Genomic DNA, 10340 nt, shown 5'->3' with positions numbered 1-10340 from the left:
TGTTGAGCGCAGTTCTAAATTCCTGGTCCACACGCTATGTCTTACATGCACAGTACTATGAGACGTAGTGTGTGGATCAGCCCCGTAGCCAGGAATTCTTTGTAGGGGGAGCGAAGTCAATCCTAGAGGGGGCAAATTTTTAATATATTGTGTCGTATTGGCAGATATAGCAGGGTACACAGAGGCACTTTCCCCCCTCCCCAAAAGAGATAAGTAACAGAAAAGGGATGATATCTTGAAACTACAACGAACAAAAAAAAAACTTCGAGCAACATCAAATAGCAATATTTCGATAATGACCTTTCCAGATTGCCAAATAATATAAGGTTTAACATAAATAGGCTAATAAGGACTGTATCTAATTGATATTTATAGGTCGATAATGTTAAAAGACGATTAATATGTACCAACAGCCTTGGGCCTTTCTGCAGAACTGATTAAGGGAGCCCTTTATAAATCATGCTTCATAATGTAGTACTCTAATTTCCAATATGCAATATTTTTACGCACAAAGAAATATAACGAGAATCCAACAACACCATTGTGTTGTGTTATGCAAGAAAAATCGAATTAATTAAATAATAATGGTTACATATTATCTACACATTGATTGGTTTGATTTGGTTTGATTTGGTGTTTTAAGTCCACTTTATGCACAGTAAGGCTAATCGGGACTGGACCTACAGTTTATAGTGGGATCCGAACCACTTGTGCCTCCACCGGGTATCGAACCCGGGACCCCTTGATTACAAGGCGGCGACGCTACCACTGCGCCATGGGGGAGGCCCCTACACATTGATGAATTGTGTGTAAATTTGTAATACATTTTTTTTGTAGTTGCTAAAACATTAAAACATGGGTCCCTTAGTCCACCACGTACTCCATTTCCTTCAAAGGGGAGAGACTCTTGCATCACTACAGACAATGTTTGCCTCCTGGTTACGTTAGACATTTTGCAAAATATTGTGTGAATTGAATTGTATTATATTTGAAATACATATTTTGACACCTGACACATAAATAGGAATCCCTTGATTGATCAATGACTTCTTGGATTACGGTATCATCATTAATATTTCATATTAAGTTCCATAAAAATAAATTGTTTTAATAGAGTGCACTCAACATTTTTTAATTTTTTTTTTCCGTGTAGATCGTTTGGCTCCCAGGACCTACTCCCTCCGCCCCATAGCTATGGCTCTGAACTTGTACTACAGGAGACATTGCGCACGAAGCGAGCAAGAAAATTTTACGAAATGTATTTTTATTTGTATAAATTTTGAAATCGAGGGGGAGGGTCAATTGCCCCTCTGTGCCCCTTGCAAGTAGCCTTGGTCGTCTGGAAGACAAATGCAAGGAACACGTAAAAACAAATTCCATTATGAGTATCCAATTGTCCTGCTATTCTTGAATTTTCCTAGTCTTGTTTTTTTTACTTCAATGTTTGCTTCCCCTAGAATGGACTTCCGTCCCAAGGTCGGGGGGGGGGGCAATGCCCCCTGCCCCCCTGTTGTCTCTTAATCAATTTCACGTCATCACTCATTGTTGCGATTAGCTAGAAGTGGCACAAAAGCAACGCTAAGTAACAACAATCAAATATCCACTCCTTCTCTCTACCACATGAATCACTATTACCAAAAGGTAGACTTGGAAAACAAAAATTTAAGCAGTTCCAAGTTCATAGCAACACATCCAAGAAAAACTCCCGAACACATTAGGCACCTTTAATACAAGACTACTCAAAATGTCACAATTGTTCTCGATACTGAAAATTGCGAAATCATATCCCGAAGTCTGAATCTGTAAGGGAATCCCCCCCCCCCAAATCCTGATATGACATTATAGGGAATCCCATACACCCTAATAAATCACAAAATCAATAAGTGTCTTTGTTATGTTGCTAGAGTAACACATGATATAATTGTAAAGATTAGTGAGAATTCCAGGTAGGAATGTGTTCTGTATTTTTCACAAGGAGGACAAAGCAGGCTCTCAGAGAATGCAGTTGCCCCCCTGCCCCCTCTAGCTACGGGCCTGGTGTGGATCGGCCATTAGCTGCCTTTCAAAGTCCTTATTCACGAACTGCATGAAATCAGAAAGCGAAATATATTTCCCCCTCGTTTTCCGTAAACCGGTTTCACAACCACTCCCGTCCTGTCTGTGGTGAAGGGAACTCCAGTGGGTCAATGAATCTCCCCCTATTTACTGCCACGCCATCTGTTGACCGACTATGGTACTGCAATTTCCAAGCGCAGCGAGGTTTAAATATAGCTTCCCGTTCTGTTGTGCTCTTTGTCTGTGGTCTCACTCTGCAAGCAAAGAGGAGAATATCTTTATTGAACTGGGTCGTTTTCCATGCCTATAGTACAAGTCTTATCTAACATCTTCATCTCCATCGATTACATCGAAATTATGTTGACAGCGTTCTCATACTCGTTGTATTCAACCCAGTTGGGACATGAAACTACTAAATGTAATGGAAGCAACTCTGCGTTTCTATGACGCATATTGGTAATGTTTTGTTTCACTTGCGTGTAGTTTAGTGACATCTGATGTTCAAAACTGCAACTAAGTAAAGGGAGACAACCACCTAGTTTTTGACGTGTTTATTGACTTTAGTATTTTCGTGTAACTAAACAAAACATAGAAGAATTGCGAGACTTGGAAATTGAGATTTAGAAGGTAACTTCTTTCTATCATTAAACGTAGCAAATAATTATATTACAATCTTAATTTAAATTTCATTGGGAATAACGCAACTGCAGTGGGTTTGCCGCTTAGTATTGGGCATTTTAATATTGTCAACAAGATTGATTCATTGGTAAATTTAAAATAATAAATGTATTATTTATGAAACAAAATTATTTATGGTCTTAAAATTCGTAAGTAGACAATATAAAATATACTAAATGCTTTTTTTCTTAATATACTATTATATACGAACTTCTTGTCAAATTTTATAAGTATGTGCTGCAAAGTAAATATGAAAATATCACAATGAAATATTGCAAATAAATAAATTACGGTGTGATAAGACCTTTGATGTACGTAAGAAACCCAAAACGTTTGACACGCCCTTTTAAGAAAGGGTATCACGACCGAGCAAAATAAAATGTATTTTTTTATGTATATATTTTTCGTATTTTGCATCACTTCTCGGCCACTTTTAGTTTATCGTGATGATGGAAATTATAATGGTTACATGAAATCGATGAAAGGATGCTCGCAAAAGTTTATACGTGCAGGAGTCTCCATGAAGACTGAAACTTTTCCGGGATATGTATGTGAATGATTCACTCAATACATGACTTCCTGAAGTGATAATATATAAGGCCCAAGTTCCTTTTGTTTTATTGCGATTTCATCATGCTACGAATGCAATTTTAACATGGTTCGATTTCGATTTACTTCTGTTAACACATACTGTAGAGTTTTAACGATTACTTAATATTTTGTTCAATATATGCTTTCGTAGTTAGGTTAGGCAGGCCAGGTTTGGTTCCCTTATCATTAGAATGAAGTTCATAAATGCATTCTACTAAGGTTCCGATTTATTTCTACATTAATTCCCACTGGTCTACGATACTTAGTTGCTTGTCAACAGAAAATACATTGTCCATGGGAAACTCGAATGCTTGCGTAAGATAATTTTTAAGTTGTTTTTTCCAACATAACTTTTTTTTCGAAATCCAGACAGTGCTGCTCATTACTTTAAGGAAGGTTCAAATTTCGTGTGATAATGGTTGCCAAACTTTTTCGATAATTAGTCTTCCTGCTAGGAGGATTTAAAAATAATCATAAATCAATCTGAACCCTTACCGGAAATCATGTATTTTCGAAGAGAAACACATCTCCAAAGCAGCATTCCCATTCTTCCTGTACTTAGACCAGATGTTCTGTACGTTTGATGACGTAACCCACTCTCAGTGTTTGCAACCATGCCGTTGTTTTGCAAGAAGTGAAGTTTTTTTATTTTTGGAAGCTGTTTGCATTGTTTTACGAACAAATTTTGGTAAAAATTTACTATCCTTCGGACACCTCTAATTTTTTCTTTTCGTCAATTTTTGGCATTCGTACTTACGTATCTGCTTCGTGGAACATTCCTGAAGGTGTATCACCGTTGTTTTGATGAAATTTTAACTATGTTTCCTAACCTAACAGAACTAACCTATCCACGTGCCAATGGTTCGTGGGGCTAGCTATTCTCCGTCGGAGAATTAATTTTCAACGAACAACATGAATTTCAGCTATGAAATTCCCACAAAACATCTTCCCGATGTTCGACAATGCTACAGGAACTTATTACGGTAAGTAGTTTCTTCTGTAAAAATAAATAAATGTGTCCGAAGGATAGTAAACAAGTACCCCATATTGTGCCTTACAAAAGCGAGAAAAGGAAGGACAATAAATACTAGTAATGTGACAAATTGAAATTCTTTTCGTGAGAAAAGCAAAATCCCACCTTAAAGAATGTTTGGCAGTGCATAATAGGTAAGTACCAATGTCAAGACGAAATGAACGAGTGAAAGGTGTTTTCCCCATACCAAAACGGTACCCTATTTTGGAATGCGGAACATTTCCTAAAGTGATATAATGCATTTCTAACTAAGATAATGTCTATTTCTTACATTTACGAGGGTAACAGTTAGATATAGTGAAAACTATCAGCTGACGATAGACAACGTGAGTCAAGTTTGCCCGCCATATTGTGTGTAACGAAAGCGAATTAGCAACGACGAATAAATACTTGTAATGTGAAAAATTACGATTTTTTCAGTGAAAAAAAAATCCCAAGTTGAAAAATATTCCACTATGCATATAAGGTAAGTACAAATCTAAATAATTCTGAAATAAATGAGTTAAATGTGTTTTCACTATATCTAACTGGTACCTTTACGAGTACTGACTGTTACTTGTTATTTCAATTCTGTTACACATTATGGCAGGCGATAGCGTACTGGTTCAGGGCACGTTGTGCGAGTGTTTTGTCGATTTATGCAGTGTTGCAACCTCGTTCACCTGAAAATATCTACTTTCGAGCCCGGATTTGAAATTATGCTAATACCTTGCAAACCATTGATGTTAGCCCCAAAAATCATTTTCTGTAAGGTTATGTTAGGCAAGCATAGTTAGGTTATGTTAGGCAAGCATAGTTATAAAAAGAATTAAAAATACTCGACACGTCATGTTCTAGTGAAAACATGCCGAGCTTGAAACACTGTCTATGGGGTTACATCATCTTAACACAAGGAACATTGTGCTCTCGTGCAGAAAGCAAATGGCGGAAGCAGAAACAGCGTGTCGGACAGAGATTTTCGCAGAAAACAACATCTATTCGCATTAAAATGGATCAAAACTGCATTCACGAACTTCCACAACGCTACAGAAAATGATTTGCGTAAGTACTTTCTCCTGTAAATTTGAAGAAATCCGTCTCCCCTATACTATAATGTTACCCAAAAATCATTTTTGATCAGGGTATGGAAATGAATGGAGCTGCAAAGATGATGATGAGATAAAATTTTGTTTTGACATATACGGTATGTGCCAAAATATACAGTACTGAAATTCGCGCACCTCGAACACACATGTGCGTTTGTCGATGTGGCATAGCTCCAGCCGGTTGTGTTCTCAGTAGTGAAAAGGAAGTTATAACTCGCTAATAGTGTGTATGTAGTGTTTCTTTGAGGATAAATAAACTCACAGATGACAACAATGTAATGTTAGTCTTTTAATTTCAGTACTGTATGTTTTGGCACATACTGTATTTATTTTTCTCAAAAATTCAATTAGTCTGCAGCAATTTTATGCAAATATCTGTTGTGGAATTCCTGCAGCTATGTATTGGATGTAATACGTGTCCATAATATTTCTTGTGGTTTGGTTTGTTTGTAATGTACTCGCCCCCTCTAGTTCACTGCACTTTTTGACACACTGTGCAGTGCAGGTGAATCCAGTGTCAGGGTGGCGGAAGGATATGACGTTCAACTAGACAGAAAATGGTGTTCAAGTTCAGAAGATTCAACAAATGACACATACACAGGTCCGGAAGGTAGTACAAACGATGCAGACACCAAATGCACTACTTGACTCCAAATCAACGAACTAGATGATTTGGTGCAAAGAGAGTTAAAAATTGTAGTGAACTACACAGAGCTACTGTATTTTGGCAATGTGTTAATCTTCTTTTGAAACTTTTCAGCACTACATCAAAATGTCTGTTTTTTGATCAAACGTAACTCAATTTTTTTTTGTTTGTTTTGCTTGGGAAGAATGCTAATTGAAGAAAATACTCACTGTTTGAAACTAATATACATCCATTGTTGCAAAATAAATTTGTAGTTATCTTTAATTGGATCTGACTTCTACTGTGCTATGCTTTGGAATAAATAATCAGGATCTCTCTACTAAAAAATAATGGCTCTTTCCTCAGTTTATGTAAAGTTTTCTGAGCTTCCAATTTCTGGATGCTAATCTGGTCATCTTGTTTGCACCAGCATATTCTACCTAAGCATAGTAAATACTTAGTATCATCTTTAAAACATTTAGCATTGTGTGGAATTCTGCATTAGACTAAATGGTTTTGAAGGTTTTTGTGGGTATTTTCATTCAGATTTGCTACAAGTAGGTTAGGCAGATTAATTGTGTTAGAATTTCCGCATTTGTTCTGCTTTACCTACATCAATACATTTAGTGTAAGGAAGTACTCTGTGAGCAGATTATGCTGTTTTGGTTTATTCATCTTAGTATCCCCACACTTTTTTCTTCTTATTTGCATAGAGCTGTATAATTTTTTCTAATTTCGTGCACAATTCCTGGAGCTAAGATTTACTATCATTTACAAATTCAAACATTATATCACATCTATTTTGAAACTTTTAATACCATTCTCATACTTATACTCATATTACAGAAATCATCCAACGTTTCGAGCTGAGACTAGACTTTCTTTGACTGTAACTATAAAAAAATGTATGTGATTGCAGATGGTAGAAATGATAAACAGAGGGGGTGATGGCTGATCGTCATTTACTTCGATCTGCAGCAAACTTTCTATGGGAGTAATATGGGTAGATAAAATTATGCAACCGTGTAATTAAGACTTTCTTTTATGTTTTATTGGGAGGAATAATATAAACCATGCTCAAGTTAAAAGTTTGGATCAGTGCCTTAAATAGCATTTACAAGGTTGGAAAATTGTTCTTAAATCAGTAAAACTAAGTTTTTCATATTGGTCTGTAATTTGGCTGTTTTTTATAAAATACATGGCCAGTAAGGTCTGTATTTTTGTTTTTATGACCCCAATTTGTGATGCCGGATCAGTGCATGATTGCATTAAGTCATTACGAGCTAAGGTTCTGTCCCAGGACTGGTCACTGGAGAGACAATGGGAGCATTGAAACCTTAGCCGTACCGGATTTCACCCTCTGTATTGGAGAGTAGGACCCGTTGACCAGCGAGTCAGAGGTAGAGAAGTTAAAATAAAGCACAAATAAATGGCTAGTTGGCTGAGTTTTATTGTGTTAGTAACAGTGCTCCAGTTGACTAAAGGGAGAAGTTAGGGGCGGAAGGAATAACACCATAAAGGGCAGGTACTAATCTCGATCCTGGTGCTGGTACAGTTGGCTGCTGGGCACTTGTCCCACTGGGTGGCCTGAAGGGTCTCGCCTCTGGACAGGCCCGGCTTGTGCCCCAGGGCTTCTGACAGCCCTTGCAGGGAACTTTATTTATTTATTGAGAAAAGTCCAGATACAGCACAGGTGGCCATTTTACACTGAAATTGACAACAGTGAGAAAGCAATAATAATAATGAGTAACAAAACAACATAAAAGTGAATAGTAAATGAACAAAAAAATAAGTAAGAGATGGCACTATGTGATATTAATTACATATATCTATATTTGAGGGGAGACTGTAAAAGAGAGATCTTTTTTGAATTTCTAGTCTATTTTTTTTTGTATAAAATAATCTTGTGTTGCGTGTTGTGCGCATAGGTACTCGAAAGTAGAATTCCTCAAGAAGTGTGTTGCAGCAGATTTTGCTATTCACAATTTTGTATAAATGACTGAAATCATTCTGACGGTCATACGCGTAGCTACGGGGTGTGCCGAGGCACACCCTAATGGGCTGCTTTATCAAAGAGAATTAAAGACAGATATTTCAATGAGAGAGAAAATAAGCGGCAGTTTGTAAGAAGTTGAAAATGTCATTACTTGGTACAAACGTGTGCATTATCGCTGATGAAACGAGTGTCTATAGATTTTCGAATTAAGAGCAACTCAGAAGCAGGGTAGATTGGAAGCCCTGCTCTTGCTATTTGTGAAACAGGAAAAAGCTTAGTCTACGGGCATTGGTGTAAATGAAGTTATTGATGAGTTTAAGAACATTGTACCTTTTGACAGACATCTTGTTATAGATGACGTGTATTTTGATGTGCGTTCATTTCGATGTGCAGCCGAGAGATCGGGAGAAGCGTGGCGGGCGGCGCTGACGGAGATGCCGACATTTGCGGCCTGTAATGCCCGCTTATTTTTATAGACATATGCAGACATTTATATAAATATTGCAAAACGATCACTAACCTGTGTTATAACACGCAAAAGTTCTTCTGTAATTCATCCAAGTTCTGCTCTTATATACACAAAAAAATACGCTTTAGAAACGATGTTAAGAGCCACAGATAATAAAACATTTTAATCATAGTTTTGCCCAGTAACGTCCTGCTTAAGTTTATATCCTTGAAAGAGTTTTGTGCCGATGGGGATCGTTTGGAGGTTTTGAATGTGCAACACTGTATCAAGTTTACGCTGTAGAAGAAACCGTTAAAAGTCAATAGTGTTCGTGAGCTTCCTTGCAATCCCAAATCTCCGAGCTCGAGTTTTTTTGTTCCTTCGCGACTAGATGAAGCCAGAGTTGTAAATATAGTGGCGAGCAATGTAAACCAAGAGCGTGTTAATTTCGTACTGTGCGCAAGAGTGTTATTCTTGGTTACTTGCAGTTACTTGTTTGTGTTATTGTAGTGTGTATGTGTGACGTGTCAGTGAGACGATTGGAATGCCAGCCGCAAGATTCACGTTAGAACAAAGATTTTTTTATGTATGACACGTACCTACGTGAAAACAAACTCGTGTCGAGACGTGTGTAGGTAATTTGTACAGAAATTCCCATGCGTTTCAACTCCACACAGAGATACGGTTAGACATCTTGTCCTTAAATTACGAGAATATTAATATGTGTGCACGAAGCTCTTAAGATTGTTGACTACCCAGACAGTAAGGAGCGGTCTGGCCCTAATGGGGAGACGGAGATTCTTTTCTTGTTCGCAGGCAGCCTGCCAGGCGGTTCACTCCTAACACTCAAAAGTTCGGACTTGTGTTGGAATCAATAAAGCGTTGCCCATGAAGATCCCGCGAAAGGAAGCGACTGCTTTGGGGATGTAGGTCGAAGGTTTCTTTCATGAGATTCATGAGGCGTGTTTTCTGCATCCTCCCGGTGCAGTGGTCTTATTGCTGGCATATATCACTGGTGTCCTTTTTGCACTCGTAGATTCCGATTGTGAAATAGGTTGGCAAGCAAATGTTCGGTTCTCAGGCAGTGACTCGGCTTGCGTTCCACAACTGCAACTTTTGATGTCTTTTGGCGAAGACAAATTTTGTTCAGAGAGCGTACATCGAAACAGAAACTAGCTGCACCATCCCGTGATGGGGATCTTTGAATCACTTCTTTGCACCACTAGGTTCTTGCATCTTGGTGCTTTGAAATTTGTCTATTAGTGCCGAGGTAGCTCAGTCGTTGGGGCGTCTGACTACCATGCCAGAGACCCGGGTTCGATCCCCGGCGGGGAGAACCGTGATATTTTCCACCTGATCAAGCGGCTGAGGCGCCCACCCCGCGTCGTATAAAGTGGCTACCTGGAGGAAACTCTGGGGGTTATTGGCGGCCAGGGGTGTGGTGCTGATCACAACACCCCCACCTTCTGCCGTGATCAAGAAAGTGTGGGGCCCTAACTCCACACCCCCTATACGCCTTCAGGGGAGCACATTTTTTTTTGTCTCGCCGATGGCGTAATTATAACGTCTCGAGTTCGGTATGTGGTTCAGATCCCAATTCTAGAGTGTTCTGGCAAAAGGTACACATGTCATTAACAGCGATTTTCTGTTGATTTAAGTGTCACTGAATCAATTAAAGATAATATTATAGATATGTAAAGTTTCTGTGCATGGATTATAATCATGTGTATAATGTTTGCTATTAAAAGAATAAACGTAAATAGCTTACTGCTGTAAAATTGAGTATGTGGAGCAACACCGAACAGTGCGTGCTGCTGCAAACGTTTGCT

The 10340-nt window shown here is 38.3% G+C and overlaps 1 protein-coding gene across 1 annotated transcript in view; it reads left to right on the top strand.

The window, feature by feature from the left end:
- Positions 1-2554: 2554 nt before the first annotated feature.
- The window catches only part of Dyb (Dystrobrevin), a 162873-nt gene continuing 155087 nt past the window's right edge, over positions 2555-10340 (top strand). Inside the window, exon 1 of the mRNA XM_083113311.1 lies at positions 2555-2682. The gene's annotated coding sequence lies outside the window, so the exon portion shown is untranslated. The remainder of the gene's footprint in view (positions 2683-10340) is intronic.

Source organism: Lepisma saccharinum, chromosome 27 (genome assembly GCF_977018435.1).
Source record: "Lepisma saccharinum chromosome 27, izLepSacc3.1, whole genome shotgun sequence".
Lineage (NCBI taxonomy): Eukaryota > Metazoa > Arthropoda > Insecta > Zygentoma > Lepismatidae > Lepisma > Lepisma saccharinum.
This window is presented reverse-complemented; position numbering and strand designations above follow the sequence as displayed.